We start from the raw sequence: 25,031 nt of genomic DNA, 5'->3' as shown, positions 1-25,031 counted from the left end.
TTAGAAGAACAAAAATTCTCAGTTGTCTTCCTGAAACCATCAAACCACCTTGATTTGAGTGTTTGCTCAATAGAAACTTTTGATTATGAATTAGTTCTGTCAATGCCTTGATGTCATAAAATGGTGTCCTAAAAAGTAGACCTAAGTGTTCTTCCTAAAAACATATATTGCATATTAAAATAAATATAAATATTCTGACACATGAGAATATTGTCATTTTACCAGATAGCCAAAAAACTGCAAATACTATGGTTTTTAACTGAAAAGCTAAAAAGAGGTTCTAATCAGAACTTAAATCAGTATTGATGTCACCAATATTATGAATGCTCCTAAGTGTTGACTCCTGTGGTTAGCTAATCTGTCAGTTTCTTGAGGAAAAGAACCCAAAAAATGAAAAACAATAATGAAAGCCAACACATGATTTACAACTATTGTTGAGGCCTCTTGACAACGTCCCTACCAAGTGGTGTTCAAATTAGAGTTTAATAATATGCTTCAATAACAGGGAGTTCACTGCCTCCTCAGATAGTCAATTTCACCTTTACAAACTTTTGATTTTGAGAATTCCTGAATGGAATGAAATTAACTATAACTTCCCAGGTACAGAAGATCTAATCCCTATGATACCTGAAAATCCATCATATATTTAAAGACAGTTATATAATCCCTGAAATCTTTTATTCTCCAAGCTAACCTTATTTTACCCTCCATGGAATATCTCATCAATGAATCTTACCATTAGTTTTTCTGGCATTCCTAACTAGTTCCTCTAAATTTGAATGGAACAGGGGGATTGGGAGAAAAAGGGATTTGATTTTCAGAATCTCTTTTAAAATCCAACACCAGCACTAAGCACAAGAATCCAGCTGAACTGGAGAGGTTCTTCTACTTAACCCAAAGAAAATATTTGTTAAAATATAACTGTGAAAAGATGCTGAAGGACGCCTGGGTAGTTGCAGTCGTTAGGCGCTTGACTCTTGGTTTCAGCTCAGGTTGGGATCTCAGGGTGGTAAGATCGAGCCCTGCGTGGGGCTCCACACTCAGCATGGAGTCTGCTTGAGGCTCTGTCTCCCTTTGCCTCTGCCGCTTATGCTCCTGCTCTCTCCCCCATGCTCTCTCTCTAAAATAAATAAGTAAATCTTTTCTTTGAAAGATGTTCAATTGGACTTTTGGTAGTTGTTGCACTGAGGTTTGTGACTAGAACTCAGATTTGAAAATAAGGGGCTTCGAATGCCCAAGTCTCCCTCACCCTTTCTTCTCAGGGACTTCAGAGGCAAAGAGACATGGAAGAAATTTTAGGAAACACAATCAGATGGACTGGGGAGAGTGAAAAGCTCGGGCAGGGGCTGGATCTTCCTCATTAAGAAATTATGATTGTAAGGGCTTGCCATGGTCCCCTCAGAGGAATCTACATGACCGCCACAGAAAACCAGCATGTTCACACCTTCCACTTATCCCTAGCAAAACCAACAGACACATGATGGTATCCTTCTTAGCCAGAAGGAAAAAATATTCCCCCTGTTTTTCTATTCTTCTCCCTTCACCTAATAGCTGAGCTGTTATAGCCCAGAGGAGGGAAACAGAGGGCGTGTCCCCCCACACACTCCAAACCAGTGCTGGAGAGCCTGGAGGGGTGAATGAATAGACCATGCCCCACTCTCTCGACTGCCCTTGGAGTCATAGGTAAAACTTGCACCAGAGGGAGGTGAGAAGGGGAGATGTAGACAGAATTGAAAACAGCTTTTAATTGCAAAAGATGACTGGAAAATTATGGAGTCTGGCCAAGATATCATCAGGTGATGGCAAAAGAGATTCAGCAGAGCATGGATGAATGATGAAACAAAATAAAACTATTCTTTATACCCACCAAGGGGCAATTTCTTAATAAACCAGTTATAAAACTATCCTTCCTATTTCCCTTTGATATTTTGAGGCCAATATAGAGAAATACTAAGGCTGATTAGGACCAATTCCAAATGCTTGAAATTAACTAGACTTCTATTGTGTTCCAAGATACCATTAAACAAGGCCCCAAACACCTACAGTCTGAAATGGCATCTGTAAAGTTCCTTCAGCCAATTCTGCATAGTTGCTCTGCGGCCAAAAACACTCCCTTTCATCCACATGAAGCAGAATGGAGAGAACTCTTTACACGTTTCAAAAGCAAGTTTGGGTTCTCCTCCTAGCAATTGTTTAATGTCAAAAGTTCTGGTTGTTGAATCTAAATTCTCAATGTTCCACATTCCACCAATGCTGGCTTTTATGTCCTAGGTGGTTTTATACCACCAGGCCTTTGTCCCCCTCTATTCTGTCTTCCTGCGAAACCCTTGCCCTGGCCTGTGTGTGTGGCTGCCCAAGTCTTCTTTCAAGACTGTATCAGGTGAGATTGTCCTGGTATCCCAGGCCCCGTCTCTCATCTGGTTAGTCGTTTCCACAGGCCCTTTCCAATGCCTCCATGTTTTCATCTAACCCGCCATTATGTTAACACTCTCTCTCCCTCTTCCTCCCTCTCCCTGTTTAGACAATGAGTTCCGCCAGAACAGAAACAGTGTTTTGCCTCTTTTTTGTAACTCTACCATCTACAGGATCAAAGCACATCATTAGTGCTCAATACCTTTTTGCATCCTTTTTGTGGATAAAAACACAAAACAAACGTGAAACGGAGAACTACTAAGTGAAGTAGTATGAGTCACCTGCTGTGACTCTGAGTTGTTAGACCCTCCTGTCTGTATGAATCCCAGTGGCTGAGGGCATTGGCCTGTAGAGGGCGCTGAAGAAACAGCCTTGGAAGAGGGCAGGGTGGAGCTAGAGGTAAGATAATTCTGCACAAAAGATGGTACCCAAGAAGGAATACACCTTTAGGGAAAGGGTGAGGAAGGTGGGAAACCACTTAATCTGCATGAGCCAACAGTAAAGAATATTGCCCAGGACCTGGGGTGTAGGGGAAATTTTTTTAAAGATTCCTTGAGAATAATTTAGCCCAGGCCAGCCTTCATGTACATTTTGGAACTGGATCTATATTGTTTGCATGCTTTTAAAAACTATAAATAAAGACATAATTTAAGACAGACTGTACTTTAATGACTAATTTAACATGGCCTCAGATTTAATGCCCATAGATGCCTGTGGAAACAACAAAAATCTTCCCTGGGAGAATGTATGCTCAGATTCAGCCTCAACAATATCCCACTGATGGGATTAAAACAAATATGAGTTCCAATTAAAAAAAAAGTCACAGAACAGAAATAGAAGGAATGTAACATAAGTGAGAGAAGAAAATAAAACAATAGGATGAGATATACCAGTTTGTTAGTGGAATTATGATACAGAATATAAAGTAACTTTTATATTTTTAAAATAAAAGAATTGAAAGTATGACAAAAAATAATCTTCAAAATACATCATAGAAGGAAGGAAGGCAGAGCTATTTTGAATTCTTTGCTTTAAACAAAATTGAAGTAGAACAGAATTATCAGCTGCTAGATCATCAAAAATAATTTTTATGGTAGCTCTTATGATTTTTGATATAGATGCCAAAGTAGTCTAAAGAATTGAGTGACATTATGATAACAAAACTTAGTCTACCCATACCTATCTGTTTATAAGAACAAGATTCTACATAGACACCTATAAAAATGAAAACCAGGAATAAAATTAATGTTGGGGCGCCTGGGTGGCTCAGTCATTAAGCATCTGCCTTCAGTTCAGGTCGTGATCCCAGGTTCTTGGGATCTAGCCCTGCATTGGTCTCCCTGCTTAGTGGGAAGCCTGCTTCTGCTTCTCCCACTCTCCCTGCTTGTGTTCCTTCTCTTGCTGTGTCTCTCTCTGTCAAATAAATAAAATCTTTTAAAAAATAAAAAATTAATGCTGAACTCCTGATTTTGGAAATAAGTCATTTCATTCATTGGGATCACGAACTAAAAAAGTAAATGCTCTATCTCATTTAGAGAAGCAATTTCAAGAAAATTTTGCTTTATTAGTTATGTATCTATAATATATTCATTATATTTTGATCAATTGTATAACAGTAACATTTGCCATGGTAACTCAATTCTGACCAGACATTTTTAACACAAAGATCCTTAAGTCACACAAAATAAAATGATTTTAAATTTCAATTTAAATACATATTTTTCTAGCTGAGAATTATGATAAGTGATAGGTAAAAGGTTTTCAATAAAGATAAGCTTTCTAATAATTTTCCTGGGTGAAATGAAATAGAAAAGTGACTTAAAGAAGAGATACATCAAGAGATGATAGATGATAGGTTTTTTAAAAATATGAAATTTCTAAGGGTTGAAAAGTCTTGTTCATGTGTCTTTAACTGGACGTGGTAATTATCCAAGAGTTGTGTCATTTAGAGTCCACTGAATGCAGTTAAAAGAGAAACGTAATAATTTTCTTTGAAATATCAATGTTTGTAATATGTCAGAAATTATATTTTTTTAAAAGATTTTATTTATTTATTTGACAGACAGAGATCACAAGTAGGCAGAGAGAAAGGAGGAAGTAGTCTCCCTGTGGAGCAGAGAGCCCAACGCGGGGCTTGATCCCAGGACTCTGGGATCATGACCTGAGCCTAAGGCAGAGGCTTTAACCCACTGAGCCACCCAGGCGCCCCAGAAATTATATTTTTTTCTTTTAAACTTAAAAATCCACCCTTCAGATGACTGCAACCCCAGCCAACATGTTGGCTGCAGCCTCATGAGCGATCCCAAGTCAGAAACATCCTGCTCCCATCCAAGTACGAACCAGGCCCGACCCTGCTTAGCTTCCGAGATCAGACGAGATCGGGCGCGTGCAGGGTGGTATGGCCGTAGACAGAAACATCCTGCTAAGCAGATCCTTACTTCCTCAACTACAGAAATGATGGTCCAGAATACATGTTTATTGCTGTTCAAAGCCTCTAAGTTTGGGGATAATTTTTTTTTTTTTTTTTTTTTTTTGCATAAAGAGGTAACTAACACAGCCACTAGGCACATGCTTGGGTGCTCCAGCAAAGTTCAATCAGTATGGAAGTTTCTACTCTTACTCTCAATTTCAGGACTTGTCTCTTCCTATACTTGGAACAGACTTTTCGTGGATTAGCATGTATTCACGGATCATGCTTTGAGTAGCAGTGTTTGGGACATCTTGTTGTGGCCTCAAACACAGTTGTCCATCGCTTCCTAGGTTCATTTCCACTTCTATTCCCCAGACAAATGGATTGTTATCTTCTTTCTAAACAATTGTCTTTGAGTTGGGCACCTGATCTAGGCAGTTACAACCAGGGTTCCAGAGTAACATGACCTAATGCATGGCAAATCTACGTGCAGAGAGCTTCCTCAAAGGAGGAAGGAGCACATGGTGGGCACCGAGATTTTCGTGAACTCAATGGTACATTCTTCAAATGCCACCGAGGTCTTACTTCTTTCATGAAGTCTCTTAAATCAGTCTAACCTAGATCCAATCCATGGTTGGACAGCACAACATTCCCACCCCGACTGCCCCTTGCTTCCACAAAACCTATGGGGCACTCCATTGTGTCAATCACCAATACCAAGTTATAGTTGCTGAGTACATTGTTCTGGACTGTGACCAGCTCTCTATTTCTCATTACACAGTAAGATCCCTTGAAGGTCTTTAGTCTGTATTTCCAGGGTTGAGTGTCATGCCTGGCTAGAATTTATTACAGTGCATGTTTGACATTTTAATACAAATGCAATCATAAATTCTTTTGGTTAAAAATTGAGAATTTATCATAAAAATTTTCATGCTTGCACACACACCCACTGAACACACACCCATCTATATGCCTGGCAATTTGGATCCTGAAAGCAAAGCTCACTAGCGAGAGGTTGTACAATGTTGCAGTTAGAATTAAGTGCTTTGGGGGCAGAACTGCAGCTGAAATCTGCCTTGTTACTTAATAGCTTTGTGATTCTAGACAATGTCATTAAAATCTCTCTGCTTCAATTTCTTAATTGTAAATAAAGATGGTGGCAGAAGCTGCCTCTGAGAAGTAAGTGAGTTAATACATGGGCTTGGACCACAGTGAGGACTCAATAAATGTTGGCCATTATCATGTCTTCCTTGACCTTGAAGGTCTTTGCCTTCTCTCTTCGATTTATGTGCACCAATTGCAGAGACCGTAATTTCCACTTCTTTTCATCTCCCTGTTGTGCTCATCTAAAGATCTACTCAATGTGGAATCTGTGGACCACCTGCCTCAGAATCATCCATAGGTCTGGTTAAAAAAAAAAAAAAAGCTTGGGTGCCTGGGTGGCTCAGTGGGTTAAAGCCTCTGCCTTGGGCTCAGGTCATGATCTCAGGGTCCTGGGATTGAGTCCCGCATTGGGCTCTCTGCTCAGCAGGGAGGCTGCTTCCTCCTCTCTCTCTCTGCCTGCCTCTTTGCCTACTTGTGATCTTTCTCTATCAAAAAAAAAAAAAAAATCTTTTTTTTTTTTTTTTAGATTTTATTTATTTATTTGACAGACAGAGATCACAAGTAGGCAGAGAGGCAGGCAGACAGTGAGAGGGGGAAGCAGGCTCCCTGCGGAGCAGAGAACCCGATGTGGGGCTCGATCCCAGGACCCTGGGATCATGACCTGAGCCGAAGGCAGAGGCTTTAACCCACTGAGCCACCCAGGCGCCCCCCCAAAAAATAAATAAAATCTTAAAGAATTAAAAAAAAAAAATCTCATTCTTCAACTCCACTCCAGACCTGAATCAGCATGTCTGCATATGACGCTGAGGAAGCTGAATTTTAAACAACCACCACGCAAGGAATTGTGAGCTAAAGTTTAAGAATACACTCCATAAACATGTCTACCGACAGATGCAGCAGTTCCGCTTGGTGAGTGACAGGCAAAGAGGAAACCCCAAGAGAATTACGAGTCACCAAGCCACGGTCATTCTCTGCAACTTTCTCCACCAGCATGTTTCACTAAATAGCAAACCAGCATAAGAAAGTTAAGGTTGCTGTGATGTAATTTTAATGCAACATGGCCGCTGTACCGTTGTCCATCAAGAAAAATAAGATCGCACAAGTAGTATAACCATGGACGATGATTTTGTGCTAGAGTCAGAGGAATGGAAGCGCTCTGTTGGAAGGAAATGCTGAGGCATTTCAGCTCTGGTCATGTTGCATATTTACATGGGCATAACTTTAAGAAATAATCAAGGTCACATGGGCCCCAGAACAGGCTGCCCTTGTCCGATGCTTGTTGGTCACCACTCCAGCCTTATGGGCTTAGAAAGAAAGAGCATGTCACTGTGCCACATCTGTAAGAAACTGAATACAAGTCGCAGCTGAAGTTATATTTCAAGGTAGCAGTTTCCAGCTGCACATCATTTGTTTTGTCTTGTTTAAAATAGCTCTAAATCGAGTGCCAGCTACTGTAGGCTCCAGATTCTATTAATTAGGGGTGGAAAACTAAAGCAGCAGCTTGTCCTCCGGGAGTCTGTACCAGGTTCCAAAAACCTGTCTCTGGTCTCTATAGCGCCATCAGAGGGTTCCAGGTAATTGGGGTGGTTTTTCCAGGACAGTGTTTTTTGAGGTGTGGTCCAAGAACGACTTGTTCAAAAAATCACTTGGAAAGCTTACTAAAAATGCAGTTTTCTACACCTAACCCTGGACTCCGCTGAATCGCAGTCTCTGGGAATGGGCCCAGGGATCTGCATTTTAAGCATGTTCTTATTTGTGGTAAGCACCACTGTAACCTGGAGACTACTCTGAAATGAATCATTTCCCCTGGAACCAAGCAGGATTTACTCAAACAGAAACCTCTTGTCTGCCTTTCCTAATTTTCTCCCAACGATACGTCATTATTTCAGGTCAAGTAAACTCTCATCTGCTTTATTGTTCTGATTCCCAATTACAGTGAAACTCAGGATAAAGGATCTTACTGATTTCACTGGTCCATAAAGTCCAGATATAAAAAATCTCACCATTTTATGAATAGAATATGGCCCTAGAGGGGTCAGATTGTGTCCTGATTCATCACAAGAAAGAATGCATCTCTCCTTTAAATATAAAACCTCCCAGAACAGGCGTGATAGGTAAATAAAGGTTGCCATGGCATCGTACCATTCTGTGGCTTCCTCTTATCACAGATTTAGTTGTAAACATCACTCTTGGCTAAGTTCCTCATTTGTACGACTCTTGTGATCTACCAAGTGTGAATCTATGTGACCAGTCTCAGAGTACATTAATGTGTTGATGTTGATCCTGACCGTAGAGTAAAGGGAAAACCCCTCCCACCCCCAGTTCATCAATAAATGTGTCAATGACCAAACGAATCCTGCTGCTCCGTTACCTCGCACTGAAGACTGCTGAGGATCTACTCCAAAAATCCCATGGGCTTTACCATAACCCATAACTGATCCCTGTGGTTTTGATACCTTACTAAATTTCTCATCATGTGTGACATCTCTCCTTTTGCAAATTGTTTCCTTATCTTCCTCTCTAGCACATCTTTTTTGTGTACATATTTTGCACATTTCCATGACCCTCTGTTTCAAATGTGTATGCCTCCCAAGAACTGGCAGCTGTTCCTCTCAGCTTATAGAAGTCCTAAATGTGTTCTTTTCTGCCTCTAGAATATGGCTGAAGGCAAATCTTCTAAGAATTCTGTCATACCAAAGCCTTTCCTCATCTTGAAACCTTAATCAATAATCATTTCTTTCATATTGCAGCCTGCTGGTCAACTTTTATTTCATATTCTTAAATGAATCAAAGTGGATTTAATCTGGAGTTTTTTAAACGTTCTGGAAGCTGATACATCGAGCTATTCATATTTCAGCAAAACCTTCAGGCACAGGAGAAAATTTAGGAGCACTTCTGTATTTCCTGAGGAGCTTGGCACTCATTAAATCCTTGAGAGTGCCATTTCCCAAATGGGGTGTCTATCTTTCCAAGAAGGCAGGCAGGTTTTTGTGTGAATGGATACTTAATGAGGCAACAGCTCAGGTTTGCCTGAAACCGTCCCCATTTGTACTTATTGCCCTGATAAAATTATTCATAGCCCTCCTAAAGTGTGCATTTTGGCCATTGAATTATAAGTCACCCAACTCATGACCCCCAAGTTTTAGATAGAATAAGAATCCTACTTTTGCAGATGGTAGCTACGCTTGTGGTGAGCGCAGCATGACATGTAGACTTGTTGAATCGCTATGTTGTACATCTGGAACTAATACATTAGTTGTGTGTCACCTCTAGCAAAATATTGTGTGTCACTATATTTCAATCAAAAACAAAAAACAAAAAAACTACCACTTAGCTCACCCTCGTTCCTCTTTCTTCTCATCTCATGCTATCCCACCAAACTATCCCATTTGAAACAACAGAAGAGCTAAATAATTGCCACTTGCAGACTAGCCCTAGGCTTTGGCCTCTTCCAGGGAAGCTGGGATGTGTATGGCTCAAGGTAGAAACAATCTGACTTATCAGCAAAGAATAATGATGGTGACTCAAACCAAAGCCACATTCTTACAGACATTAGCAGCCCATAACAATCCATTCAAATGTATTTTTTTAAGATTTTATTTATTTATTTGACAGAGAACACAAGTAGGCAGAGAAGCAGGCAGAGAGAGAGGAGGAAGAAGGCTCCCTGCCGAGCAGAGAGCCCAATGTGGGGCTGGATCCCAGGACCCCAGGATCACGACCTGAGCTGAAGGCAGAGGCTTTAACCCACTGAGCCACCCAGGCACCCTCAAATGTATTCTTATAACTAATACTGCTTTCCTAATTACAACCAATTCATTCATTCTTTCATTTATTCATAAATATATGTGGAGTACTACTGTGTGCCAGGCACTGTTCTAGCCACTGGGGATGGAGAAGTTAACATAAGATTTCTGCTCTTGTGGAAATTATGAAGACAGACAATAAACAAGGAAAGAAACAGGTAAGATAAAGTTGGTGGTCACTGCTATGAAGAAAATGAAATAGGGAGATGGGGTAGGGAGTGAATGGTTGAAGTTATCGCTGAATTTTAATAACGAAGAGATCAGAAATCAGATGCTCAATGAAAATATATATATTTTTTGCTCCCAGAAATGACCTGTCCTAGGCTAGAAATTGACTCCCATCTACAAAGGCTTCAAAGACCCCGGATTGCTTCGATCTCCCTGTCTATGCCCTAGGGTGGTGTCTTCATGCATAAGATTGGAGAAGGTCACCAACCTGTGTCCACATTTCAGTTTGTGTGAAAGATATAGAGAATATCCAGGGCATCTCGTCATCAGAGAGATGACCCACGTGTGATCTATTTTCATTCCTCTTGTTTCCTATTGACCCACACTTAGTCATGGGGCCACAACTGCTTCCAAGGATGTCTGAGAAAGGCAGTGTCTACTTGGGCAGTCAGATGCCCAGCCAAAACTCAGTTCTATTATTTTAATAATAAAGGACTAAAAGGCACAAGTTGTAGTCTCTGCATAATTGTCCCATTGCACCCTGTGCTAGGCAGATGTGGACTTTTTTAGATGGGAAGTTTTTAAAATAAAGTAGTCAAGGAAGACAAGGAGGCAGCCGTGTAACATACATGGGAGTTAAAATCAGCAACCATGAGTTAAGATGAAAATGAACATGCGTAAATTTCACACTGAAGTTTTAATTCATGTTTAGTTTTGTTAATTGTTAAAAGATGTGATTGTTGAATATAAGCTCACTACCAAAGCACACCTGTCTATCCTCTACCTGTAATTTTTTAAAATTGGTAAGATTCTCAACTGTTTACATTCCATACCTGATTGTCCTTGATACATTTGACACACAGTCCCTGTGAAAAATTTATGTAGATGACTATTGGGTAGACAATAATTCTGAAAGCTTGATATTTCCATTTGTTTTTCCAATCACCTCGAATTTCCAAATAGCAATTACCATCTTCTAGACACCCTTTGCAATCCATCCCATGACCTAAGCTATTCAGTAGCTCCGTGGAGACGCTATGAGATTATAGAATGGGGAAATCTTGTTCTAAAGTAAATTGCAAGGAACTTCTCAATTTAAGACTCACTCATTGGCCAGAAGGATTGTATACGAAACAAGAAGTGTTTTGACATTGATTATGAGGGAAGAAAATGCTTGTGGGAAAGGCATCTCGTCCTTGCCTGATTCTGGGCACTGGCCATGCACTGGATCAATTCAGGTCTAATTAAAACCATAAGAAACACCACCCGAGGCAGACCTGTAATCCATCTGGCCAATTCTTCAGGCTACAGAAAAGCATCCAAATATTCTGGAGGAGGTGGTCCAGTGCCCAGAATGAATCAGCCACAACTGTGTAGGATTATTGCCCTGACAATCCTGACTTCCCTCTACCGAAATGGAGGGCTCTGTGTCAGGATGTCACCTCCCAAGTCTCTTGCTCCTTCTCAGAGAAGCTACCATCTGTCTTCCTCTAAGTCCATGAGCATCCATTAGTTAAATAACAAGCATCATTCCTGACAATGATCACAGGAACGTGTGCTTCACAATGATGAGTTTGAGATATTGGGGATAATAACGAACATAATGACATATTCTTAGCTATGAGCTCAGATCCTGGATTCTCCAGAAATCTGCAGCTCATGTATCCAGGGCTTTGCAAATCCTTGAAACATAAGATATATGAAGAAGGCTACATCCTGAAACTGGCATTTGGAAGCTTTGGGTAGTATTTTGCACTTAACTAGGGAGAAGAGAGAAAAGTATCCACAATACACAAAGGTACAGAAGTATCCTTTGATCTAGTAAGAACTTGCTGGCTGGACAATGCTTTGGAAAATAACCAAACTGAATTTTAATTCCAACCTTTCTCCCCTTGAAAAATGAGGACCCTGGGGGCACAGAGGAATTCAGGCATATGCCCCTGGTCACAAGGTCAGTAAGGAGCACGGTAGTAAGTGGAACCAAGTATCCGGGGTCCCTTTCACTCTACCACAATGTTGTTTGTTGGAAATCGTATATTTCTGTTTTGGCATTCTTGAGTCTACAGAGCTGCAGTGTAAGGTTTTGGCATAGGATAGTGTGGTGGCGTCATCCTCCTAACTCTTACACTTCCCCCGTCCTCAAGACCATATAAGGAAGCTAATCTTTATCATCCATTCCCAATTAGCTTTGACAAACCTGATGTCTTGCCAACCAGTACACTACATCACACCCACTGACCCCAACAGGCAAATGATTCCATTAAATACCTAGACTTAATATCTCAGCTAAAAATGGCCATCTGTTCACACTTAATTACTGTCTTCCCAAAACATATTTATTTGACAATCTTCTAGAAAAACTCCACTTGGAGAGAGGACTGAGGATTTGAATTGTCAGTCTTTCTGCTGAAGAGCTGTCAATTAAACTTAATATGATCTCAAATCTGGTTTGAGTCCTCCTGGAAATAGAAACACATTTTTTTTTTTCAGATGGTTCTAAAAACATTCTTGCATTTATTTCTAAAAAGAAAAATTTAAGAACAAATGGCAAAAAAACCCCACCTAAATTGCCTTTTTTTTAAATTGCTTTCTTTCTTAAATACACATTTCTTGAAAAAAAGAAATGGGAAGAAAAAAATTCAGCTGCCAGGTAGGAGTACCTTATCATTAATTGGCTTAACATGCCAGCCAAGAAACCAGTTAGCTACATTAACCTCCTGTCACCAGCCCTGTGTGCCTCTCAGAAGGACTCTTCTGGGTTCCAATCACTGTACTCAAGCAATCCTTTATTCTTGAGTCCCTCCTGTAGTGATCCGATTTGTGTGTGGTCATTCAAAGCCTTCTTTGAACATTTTAAATAGCCAGAGTCTCAATAGCTCTCATCTTTGCGGATAAGGCTTTAGCTTTGGTTGGATTATACATCAGGTGCTTTTACAAAGTTAAATAGACACTAAACCTGAAGAAATTTATAGCAGAAAAAGGAATTCACTGTCCATTCAAAATAAACTCATAAAAACTGATAGTCACAACATTCATTACTAAGACTTTTTCAGCTTAACTATTAGCAAGCCCACAAGACAAAATATCCCTATCAAAAAGAAGTATTCTGTTTGGGGAGTTATTTTCTGGGCTAAAGAATAATGAGTTGAACTGCCTCTGGCCATCTGTATATATTTCTTCACTTTCGTAGCCTTTGCTGATTGGAATGTGTTCTGGTATCTTGGCCTCTCTGTGGGGAAACAAGGCAATTAAGAAGTTTCCAAAGACCAGAAGTTGTATAGGAATGACTTGCAAGCAGCGTGTATTTGCTTATTTAAGAAATAAATATTATTGCTTACTATGTACCAAGTTCTATGCTAGTATCTGGGAATACAACCAAGTATGGCCAAGTAGATGAGTTTGCTGTCTTCATATAGCCGACAAGACAGAGAGAAAGAGAGAGGGAAGGAGGGAAACTTAAAACACAACCACAAAAATAGAAGAAAAATTGTCCAAGAAGTCTGGACTTTAAAAAAAAAAAAATTCTCAAAAAATAGCGAATATGCTATTTCAATGTTTTGAATACTGACCTATAAAAAATAAGGGAATTAACATCTGTTAGTGTATGTCAAGGACTTTATATATATTGTTTATTTATTTTATCCAAGAATTTTTATAGGCAGATACAAAGGAGACTGAGGCTCAAAAAATGGAAGTATCCAGAACAAAAACATGCCTTGTAAGTCATAAAGCCAATAATCATATCCATAGTCATCTGACTCAAAGTCCATGCATTTACTCCCACACCCTCTGAATTCCCACCTAAGTCTTCTTCGGCACCTTAGCTGAAAAGGTCACATTGCTTCAGACTTCTCTTTCATCTGTTGGAAGTAAACACGCAAGGTTCTCTAGCTGATATCTTTATCCCTAACTAGAATAATTGGGTAAGAGCTCCCCTCCCCCCAAAAAAAGGCTGGACCTTATATAAAATCTCCAGGGGAAGACAGCGTCGCCCCTCCCTAGTCTGCTGGTCCTAATGCCACAAGCACACTAGTGCCCAATGAGCTGCTTCTTGCTTAGCGAGTTCTCATTGCCAGATCAAGCTCCTCTGCTAATCCGGGATTGAGCTCTTAGAAAAAGAAAGCCTAAAATGGAGAAGCCAAATAGTTTATAGATCTCCACATTCATTAGTCATAAAACGTGAATGGACAACAACAAAAAATTTTCCTTTCCTAAGCATATTACAGTCTGATTGCACAAGTCTTTTATTTTAAACACCAGTAAAGGATGGTCCTATTTGTACCCTGCAAAGATATATACAACAAAAATTTTATATCACCTTTTTAAAGATTTTATTTATTTATTTGACAGACAGAGATCACAAGTAGACAGAGAGGCAGGCAGAGAGAGGAGGGGAAGCAGGCTCCCTGCTGAGCAGAGAGCCCCATGTGGGGCTCGATCCCAGGATCCTGAGATCATGACCTGAGCTGAAGGCAGAGGCTTTAACCCACTCAGCCACCCAGGCACCCCTATATCATCTTTTTTAAGGAGAGTGTATTCTTTACCAATATTTGAGAAGATTAGCTGGAAACCTTGGGCAATCACTAGCCCACATTCTCTCATTCAGCAAGAACCACTTGAAAATATTTTAATTTTTAAGAAATGACACATTTTGGCTTTATGTGCTCTGGAGTGGGCTTACAATGGTACATGGAACATCCCTTCCACTGAAAAAAAATTCTTCAAAAAACTTTAAATAACTACGAAAGACTCTAAAAATAAAGAATATAGGTTCAGAAAATTCTTTTTTTTTTTTCAAAGATTTTTATTTATTTATTTGACAGAGATCACAAGTAGGCAGAGAGGCAGGCAGAAAGAGAGAGGGGGGGAAGCAGGCTCCCTGCTGAGCAGAGAGCCTGATGCAGGGCTCGATCCCAGAACCCTGGGATCACGACCTGAGCTGAAGGCAGAGGCTTTAACCCACTGAGCCACCCAGATGCCCCCAGAAAATTCTTAACAAAATATTAGCACATTGAGTCCAACAATATATAAACAGATAATAATATCTGACAACAGATAATATCTGAAACAGATAATACATCTGACCATGTAAGATACATCCCAAGAAAGCAATGTTGGTCTAGCATTTGAAAACCAATCAAGCATAATTCACCATATTAATAGAATAAAGGAGAAAATCTATATGATGGCTTCAAGTAGATGGAGAAAGAGCATTTTATGAAATTCAACACTTAAAGATATTAAAATAACCCTCAGCAAAATAGGGATATCAGAGAGCTTTCTCAAACTCACAATGGCTTCTATGCAAAAGAACAGCTGACATCAACCTAATGGTGAAAGACTGAACTGTTATCCACCTGAGATTGGTAACAAAGCAAGGGTACCCACTTTCATTGCTTCTATTCAACATTATACTGGGGATCTAAGCCATTGCAGTAATAAACAAAAGGCAGGTGGAGAAAAAAGGAAAAAGAAATGAAAGGAATAATAATGAGTAAGTAATAAAGAGATAAAATTATATTTGCACATGATGGAATTGTTTATGTAGAAAATCTCAGAGAATCTACAAAATAACTACTAGAACTAACAAATAAGCTTAGCAAGACACACAGCTGACATTTTTTAAAGTGTTATATTCCGACGTACAATCAGCAATCAATTCAAGAATGAAATTTGTAAAATTCCATTTACAGTAATACTAAAAAGAAAAATCTGATAAAAGAGGTCTATGCTGAAAACTACAGAACACTGCTGAAAGAAAACATACATAAATGGAAAAACAGACCATATTCACAGATTGACTCAATGTCATTAAGATTACAAATTTCTCTAAAATTTCTAGTTCCATACTATACCAACCAAAATTCCAGCAGACAACAAACTGAAGTGTATATGGAAATGCAAAAGACCTAGACTAGCCAAAGACAAGGCACCTTTTTAAAAAGAAAAAAAAAAGCTGGAAGACTTACCCTACCTGATTTCAAAAATGTTTAAGAAGCTACAGGAATCAAAAGAGTGTGGTACTGGTAAAAACAAAACAAAACAAAACCAAAAAAACATAGTCATATACATTTATGGAAGAAAATAGAGAATCCAGAAATAAACCCACACACATTTGGTCTGTTGATTTTTATTTGTTTATTTATTTATTTTGTTACGAAAATACCAAGGTAATTCAATGGAGAAAGCTAAGTCTTTTCAGCAAGTGATGTTGGATGCACTATACAGAAAAAAATTACTATTGACCCCTCTCACACCACGTATAAAAATTAACTCAAAATAAATCATAGACCTGAATTTAAAACCAAAACTCTAAATTTTTCTACAAGAAGCATAAGAGAATTATGACCTTGAAGTAGAAAGATATTCTTAGATAAAACACAAGAGGCACAAGCCATAAGAGGGTGAAAAATGATAAGTTGATTTTTTTTTTTTTTTTAGATTTTTTATTTATTTCACAGAGATCACAAGTAGGCAGAGAGGTGGGCAGAGAGAGAGAGAGAGGAGCCGAGCAGAGAGCCCGATGCGGGGCTCGATCCCAGGACCTGAGCCGAAGGCAGAGGCTTAACCCACTGAGCCACCCAGGTGCCCCGATAAGTTGATCTTTAACAAAATTAAAATGTTTACTATTTGAAAGCCACCGCTAAGACAATAAAGCAGCCAGCCACAGACCTGGAGGAAATATTTGCCAAGCATAGCAGACAAGAATTCTTATCACTCAATAGCAAGAAGATAATCTAATTTTTAAAATAAGCAAAAACTTTAAGCACATTACCTTAAAACACCTACAGGAAGGATACTCAAATTAGCAGTCATTGGGAAAATGCAAATTAAAATCATGAGATACCACTCTCTATCTAATACAGTAGCATATATATATATATATATATATATATATATACACACATATATATATATATTTTAAACTGACAGTAGCAAGTGTAGATGAGGGCATGGAGAACTGTTGAAAATATAAAACTGGAAAACAATTTTTGGAAACCATTTTGGCAGTTCCTTTAAAAGTTCAGTGTACTCCCACCATGCTACTCTGCTAGCTTACTCCCAGGTTTTTACCCAAGAGAAATGAAAACATATCCGCCCTAAGATTTGTACACAAATGTACATAGCAACCTTGTTTGTGATAAACAAAGACTGGAAACAACCCAAATATCCATCAACAGGTAACTGGATAAACAACTTGCGGTATATCCATATAACGCAAAACTACTCAGCAAGAAAAATAAACAAACTATTGGTATGCTCAACAAATTGAAATTTCAGATGCAGCTCAGAATCATCATGCCGAGTAAAAAAAAGCACGGCAACAAGGAGTGTATACTGCATGATTCTATTTACATGAAATTCTAAAAAATGTAAACTAATCCATAGTGACAGAAAGCAGATCAGTGGTTGCCTATGGATCCTGGCAGAGGGAGGAATGGATTACAAAGGAGCTGGAGGAAAATTTAGGAAGAGAGAAATAATTGTTAACTTGATTATGGTGATGGTTTCATGGGTGTATACATTTGTCAAAACTGATAAAATTGTACACTCCGAGTATAATGATACCTCCATAAAGTTGTAAAATAAATTGATGCACTTTGTCTAACTGCCCAACTCCAAGCCAACGCAGTGGGTTGCTGCTGTCTTTGCTCCATATTTAGATGTATCTCACATGGTCCCTGTTCCTGAGCCCAGTTCCCAAATTGGTCACACTAGACTGTAGAGTAATAAGAAGTTATTTTTGAAATGTGGAAAGAATGGAAGCATTAACTAACACACAGAAACCGTCTGTGGGGGTGAAGAATAAGGACCTCAGAGTTAGACATACCCAAGTCTGAATCTCACTCAGACTTCGATTTCTCACTTGCCATGTGACTTCCCATGAAATTTAATGTCCTATGTCTGTTTCCTCCCCTGTAAAAGGAGAGAATCATACCATTCACCCCATGAAGTTATTTTGGATTTTCAGTAAGATAATGCATGTACAGCACATGCCTGTTTCCTGAACAATGAAAACTCTGTCATCACAAAATGGTTTCCCAAAATTTCTAATTCCCTGAAATACTCAGTCATGTTATCCACAAGGGTAATGAAATTACTCAGGTGAACCTGCTCAGCTCACAGATGGGAGTTCTAGAAGACAATTATTGATCATATCTTGTTCAAATATCCTTACTTGCTGCGTCTGTTTTCATAAGGATTTTACTTGAGTAAGGTACAAGGCACCAAGTTTTCTCTGTTTCAACCTACCTTCTCTTCCTGTGTTTGAAGTTATATCAAAGTCTTTTTGTGAGATTTTTAGGTCTAAAATACTGGATATATAGGTTTGCATTGGAAATCTGTTACCTCTTTCTGTTTCTAGGTGGACCAAACTTCTCTATTCCTTGTCCTTGTTAGGGATCTGTCCCAGTTTGGAACTCCCTCCACCTGGTACATAGTTGGAACTCAATAAATGTTAAAACCTTTATTTTCTCTAGTTCAGGATTCAGGTTTTTCAACAAACTCTGAAGTGTACATGATAACCTACAACTCATATGGGACTGTAGAGTTCAGAGACAGATTCTGCAGGAGGCTCGTGAGGGTCGCCCTGACATACATGTATAGCAGATGTGCCATTTTAATACTGCAGCTTCTTCTGATACTAACTTGATGGTAGTACTCTATTTTTATCATTCCAAAGTAGAGTAGATGTTCTTTTCATTGACTATATGGAGATAGGGGCCTAAGCAAATTGTTGTCCATTATGTGCCAGTCACTGTGCTAGAAGCTTCCTATATCAGTTCTATAAATCTTCATAATAAACCACTTCAGAGGCAGCTGGGTGGCTCAGTAGGTTGAGCGTCTGGCTCTTGAGTTCTGCTCAGGTCAGGACTTCAGGGTCCTGCGATGGAGCCCCACCTCCTATCCATGCTCAGCAGGGCTCTGTTTGAGGATTCTCTAGCCTCTCCCCCCCAGTTGTATTCTCTCTCTCTCTCTCTCTCTCTCATAAATAAATAAATCTTTGGGAAAAAATAAACCACTTCAGTCTTACACATGAGATGACTGAGGCTTGACTTGCTTAAGGCCATGGATGTAGTGTGGAATAATGAAGAAGGATTTGAACCCACACAGGATTTGGGGCACACAATCTACATTCTATACATCACGCCATATCCTTCTTGATGTCTGAAGTTGAGAAAGAGCCACTCTATCATTTATCTTCCAAATGGAGACATTTCTAAGAGTGAAGGTGGCAGAGCATCTTTTAATAATTATGCCAGGATAGTAGGTATAAACCAGGGCTCTGGTGGGCAGATAGAGACGGTCACCCTAACCTGAGTTATCAACTGTTCAAGCAGTTGATAACTTTCAAGTCTTTCCTCAAGCAAAGAGATATCAAGCAAGAAAGTAAGAAGCAAGTTTGTCACATGCTGAATACTGGCCAAATAGGTTCTCTGGAAAGGAAACGAGACTCTAGGTTCAGGGAAGAGGTTTTGAGATACAACCTAGTTTCAGTACTCACAGTACGGTCTGCAGAGCACTAGCAGCTCTGTTCAAAATACAGAGAATCTTGACTTCTACTCAATCAGAATCTGCATTTTAACAAGATAGCCTGGCAATTCACAGATACATTAAAGTCCAAGAAGCAGTCTACAGGTTTACAAACTTCCTACTCCCCATCCAAGTGACTTGGGTAGTTTAAAAGAAAAAAAAATGTTTCCAAGGACCCATGACTTAGAGATTCTGATTCTACAGATTTTTTGGGTAGACCTAGGAATGTATATTTTCAATTAGCTCTCCATAAAATTGGTGAGGACAGCTAGTTTGGGGTCTCACTAACCTAGAGTATTCAATGTAAAGAACATCCAAGTTTTCCTCAAAAACCGTGCAGAGTTAAAATGGAGGCAGCTCGAGATACTCTGAGATTCACTATATTTACATTTTTATCTAGAAATTTATCTATTTTCAGCCATGAAAGCCTTTGAGAGTTAGATTCCATAATAGGAAATTATGTTAGCTGAGGAATTTTCACTGAAATGAAGCAAAGCATAATTTCTCCAAAGACCTTCCAGCTCCTGGCACAAACCGACACAGCCATAAGTGTAGCCAGACACACAGACACAAAGATAAAATCAGATCGAGAAGATAGCCAAACGCTGCTTCCCGATACACTTCCAACACTGTGGTCATGATTCCTTGGCCTTTGTGAGAATATCTGCTCCCTCACCTCAGCCCCAGGCCCAGAGCTGTGTGCACAGACTACGTTTCCCTGTCATTTCTCATGTTCCCGCCACACAACAAAAGCTTGCCTAAGCAATTCCACACACCTTGCTGTGTTACACCCACTCTTCGTCCTACGTTTCTTTTTGGCAGTACATGTGTTGTCAGGTAGTGGATGTCTAGCAAAGCAAAATTCTGTTATTAAGGTTCAATGGCCGGACTGAGTCTAAAAACTCAGATCTTAGTTTGTGGTGGAAAAGATGCGGTATCAAATGCATACACAATGTAGTCCAGAATCAGGACCAAATGTCAAGGTCACGCACACAGATGTTTGCATTCAAACTCTGAAATAAGAGCAGCCCAGGGAAGTCTAGTAGGATGGAAGGCAAAAAGAGAGTGCTAATGACCTGGCCTTCTGAACCAGGTCCAGCAATCCATCCCTATGGCCACTGACCCAAGGTTGGCCCTTGGAAGGAATACTGGCAATTGCAGATATCCCAGGTATAGATTTCCCATTCTTTTTATTCTCTGCCTTTTGATATAATATCTCATTACTTCTACTGTTTATGTTTTCAGTATTTTATAATGAAAGAAAAGGGCAATAAACATCCCAGTCATCCCGGTCTAGATTCAACCATGGTTAACACAGGACCCCATTTGCCTTTTTAAAATTTTTGTTGAACCATTGCCAACTGAACTACAGACATCATGACACTTCACTATTCAATAGTTTAGTTCACTTATCCTAAGAGAAAGCTCCGTGCATAACCACAATACCACTAAAATGCCAAAGAAAACTGGCAAAAATTTCCTAATATCACCTAATATCCAGTCTTTATTGAACTTCTCCCAATTGTCCCCAAATGTCTTTACCCCCACATCGTATTGAGACAGGTTCAAAGAGCCAAGTTGAAAGAACTCCTACACCCACCACTCAGATGGTACCATTAATTTTTTATTATACTTGTTTTACCACACTCGTTCACATCTATCCATATGCCTTCTTTGTCTACAAACCAACTCTATTTTTTGACATATTTCAAAGAAAATGTATCAATGTAGTTTACCCTTATATATTCTGTATGCCAATCATTAAGTAGAACAATGTTTTCTTCTGGCAGAAAGTTTACATACGATGAAATGAACAAATATTACATTACATTTACTGAGTTTTAACAAATACATACACTTATGTAACCCAAGTCCCTATCAAGAAAGAGAATGACCGGGAAGTTCTTTCATGACCTTTTCCCAAACAATCCCCTTCCACGCTTCCCATTCTGACACAACAGCTGTCTTGAAGGTGTTTCACCATACATTAGTTTTGCCCTTTCTAGAACTTCATATAAATAGAATTATACAGCATATACTTTTTTGGAGTTAGCTTCTGCCACTCAATAACTTTTTTTTTTAAGATTTTTATTTATTTATTTGACAGAGATCACAAGCAGAGAGGCAGGCAGAGGGAGGAAGGGAAGCAGGCTCCCTGCTGAGCAGGGAACCCCAGATGGATGCAGGGCTCGATCCCAGGACCCTGGAACCTGAGCCGAAGGCAAAAACTTTAACCCACTGAGCCACCCAGGTGCCCCTCAATAACGTTTTTGAGAATCATCTGTGTTGTTGCCTGTATCAATAGTCCATTCCTTTTTATTACTGAGAAATATTCCACCTGGATTTTTTCTAGGCTTTGGCTATTACAGATAAAACATCTATGAAAATTCTTGTAGATGCTTTTTGTGAACATATCTTTTCATTTCTCTTGGATCAAAACCTAGAGGAGGAATTGCTGGCTCCTAGGGTTGAATAGGTTTCATTTTATGAGAAACTTCCAGACCTTCCTCCAGAGTGCATGACATTTCCAACTGCTATGTTTTCCTTTCATCATTTCTGCTCTTATCTTTTTTAATCCCTTCCTTCTACTTACTTTACATTTACTTCACTCTTCTTTTTCTATGCTTTTTAAAGTGGATCTCAGTTATTGATTTTTGACCCTTCTATTCAAATATAAGCATTTAAAGACATATATTTCTCTATAAGCATTTCTATAACTGCTTCCCACAAATTTGAACATGCTATGCTACTGTTTTCTTTATTTTAAAATATTTCCTAATATCTCCTGTGATTTAATTTACTCATAAGTTATTTAGAAGTGTTTTGTTTAATTTCTAAAATGTTATCGGCTTCTTATTTTATTATTGATTTTTAATTTAATACCATTATGATCAGACAGTTGACTCTGTACAATTTCAATCTTTTTTGAATTATTGAGGCTTGCTCTATGGCTCAATACATGGTCCGTTGATCTTGAGTATACCATTGTATACCTGAAAAGAATGGTTATTTTTCAGTATTGGGTTATAAGGTTTTATAAATATCATCAATTAAGTCAAGTGGTTGATAGTCTTATTTAAATCTTCTGTACCTTAATTATTTTTTTTGCTTTATTTTCCTATCAGTTACTGAGAGAGTTTTTAATCTCCAACTATGATCTTAGAATTATCTATTTCCCCTTACTTCTGTCAATTTTTATTTCATGTATTTTGAAGCTCCAAAATGTGTTTTATAACTCTTCTTTTCCAAAACAGATATAATTAAGTATTCTTACCAAAATGCTAAAACTGAACTTTTTTTTTTTTAACAAGCATATTCAAAATTGTTCTTACCTGTCAGAGAGAGCTCAAGCAGGCTCCCTGCCGAGCAAGGAGCCTGATATCCGGACTCCTTCCCAGGACCTTGGGAACATGACTTGAGCTGAAGGCAGAGCGTTAACCAACTGAGCCACCCAGGCATCCCCTGAAACTGAATGTTATCAAGTCTTTGGACTTCGCTAATTTCTTACCCTGAAGAGAAACAAGTGAAATAACATTATGAGGAACCAATTAGGCACATCCAGAATGAGGCTCAGTCTACAAGATCACTGGCCTGTCCTCTTCGAAATGTTAAGGTCATAAAAAGGGAGAGATTAGGAGGACTGTCCTACCTTATAAGATTTAAGAAATATATCAGCTAAATACAATGCTCTCTTTTAAACCACTGATCACATTTGCATAGACAAACCACGGCTTAAGAGACATAGTGTTATAAATATTCCACTTTGAATATTAGGATATACAGCCCAATTATGTAGTACTGAGTGGATAAAGATGATAAGGCTTGTTGAAGGCAAGGAGATCAACTCAATTCACAGAACAATCCTTCAGCAATTTCCACATTAGCATCTCTGAGCCAGATCGACAGCATCAGGGTATATTGGACCTTCATGGTTTGGTGCTGGAGGTGAAGAGAGAATTGTCCCTGTAACCATGTATGCCATAATTCTGTCTCCAATGGAAGCCTCTGACCACCGTAAAAGAAAGCAAAGTTATTCACGTATGCTGCTTTGAGCTTGGTTTTTGTCACGTGTATTGTGCTGTGCAGCCTAGATCCTCACATCAGGAATGAAACACTGGTTTCCCACCTGCTAGGAATATTGCCAGATAACAGCTCTCTGCTCTCCGGAAATGGCCTCAACACAAGAGAGCCATGGCGTCCAAAGTCACAGCCACCTTCTAGGGCTCTCTTCAAGGACAGGTCAACCCTAGATAAAGAGTTTGCTCCTTCACTCCAACCTGGCCCAACTCTGAAGGACCATGCCCACCTCAAGGCTTCCTGCAGGGTTGGCTGAGCCCTTATCAGAGGGAACCACATCCAGTCTCTCCCTCTGCCATGTCCTCCTGTCCCCATTCCTTCCACACTTGTTGATCCCAAGAACATTCCCTAGTACCCCTTCCCCCCCCCGCCCCCCACCCCCCCAGTGTGCTGATCTCCATCTCAGAATCAGTTTCCTGGAAAATCCAACCTGCAGCAGGGCTGCCTTTAGAGGACTCACAATGCTTTTCTTTTCATAAAACCACGTTCACTCAGATTTCGCCAAAGGAGAAATCGAGGCACAGCACTCCTTGCGGCTTGCTCTAGCTTATCCGAGATGCCAATACTGTGTGAAGGCAGTGTGCTAAGGCGTGCTCAAGAACCCCATAAATACACTGCCAAGTTTTCATCTCTGTATATAATTTATTTTTGCTACAACAGAGTAAAACTCACCATTCCAGCAATGCATGCCAGATGGAATGTTAAGATTTGTGGGTTTGCAGAGCGGGTACGGAGCAAGTTTAGAGAAGCAGAGTATTCAAAGAGAGTATGTTTACTGGAAATGTGATACACTCACCCCATGAGGATGTAAAAGAAGGTCGACAGGACAGTCTGCTGACACAGCAACGTCATGCCGAAGGGGTCGGCAACCATTGCCATAACTGCAGGTGCTTTTAGAGACTCTGCAAAAACTAGTTTTGCAGTCGGAGTCATTAGAACCAGCTTCGTGTTTAAAGATTGGCCATCAAGATTTCTGGGACTCAAAAGTCAGCATGGAATGCAAAAAAGTTGAGCCCCCAGGAAATCACCCCACCACCCACCCCCATGAGCTCTCTGCACCTATATGTTCAAACAGGAGAGGAGGTATCATTTTTACATCTCAAATCGAGACACGTGTGATGTTTCTCAATAAAATTCAGCATCCTGGTGCTTGGAGCATGTTAAATGTAGGGTTGGTAATCAGAAGAGAATATAAAGAAGAAGGGAGGCATTAGCTTAAGCAGCAAAGCGGGCATTTCTATCAATAAAGATGTGGCCCTGTAGAGTAACTAAAAACATGGCACTTCATATCTTGGCGGTATCTATGCTGTCTTTTTAGTTTCTTTTCTCTTTCCATTTGTTGGCACATTCCCTGCCATCCACGTTCCCTCCAGCAGAGCCCATCAGCTTAACAGCACAAAGCCTTCTTTGTACCCTTAAAAGTGAAGTATCAATAAGCCCGAAGGAATCAGACAAGACCAGTTTCTGGTCCTTCCATGCAGCAAGGAGGCCTGATTTTCAGAATGTCTGTGGCTGGGGCT

Source organism: Enhydra lutris, unplaced genomic scaffold (genome assembly GCF_002288905.1).
Source record: "Enhydra lutris kenyoni isolate GAN:26980312 unplaced genomic scaffold, ASM228890v2 scaffoldscaffold59, whole genome shotgun sequence".
Classification (NCBI taxonomy): Eukaryota; Metazoa; Chordata; class Mammalia; order Carnivora; family Mustelidae; genus Enhydra; species Enhydra lutris.
The sequence above is the reverse complement of the archived record's forward strand: the minus strand, read 5'-3'. Positions refer to the sequence as shown.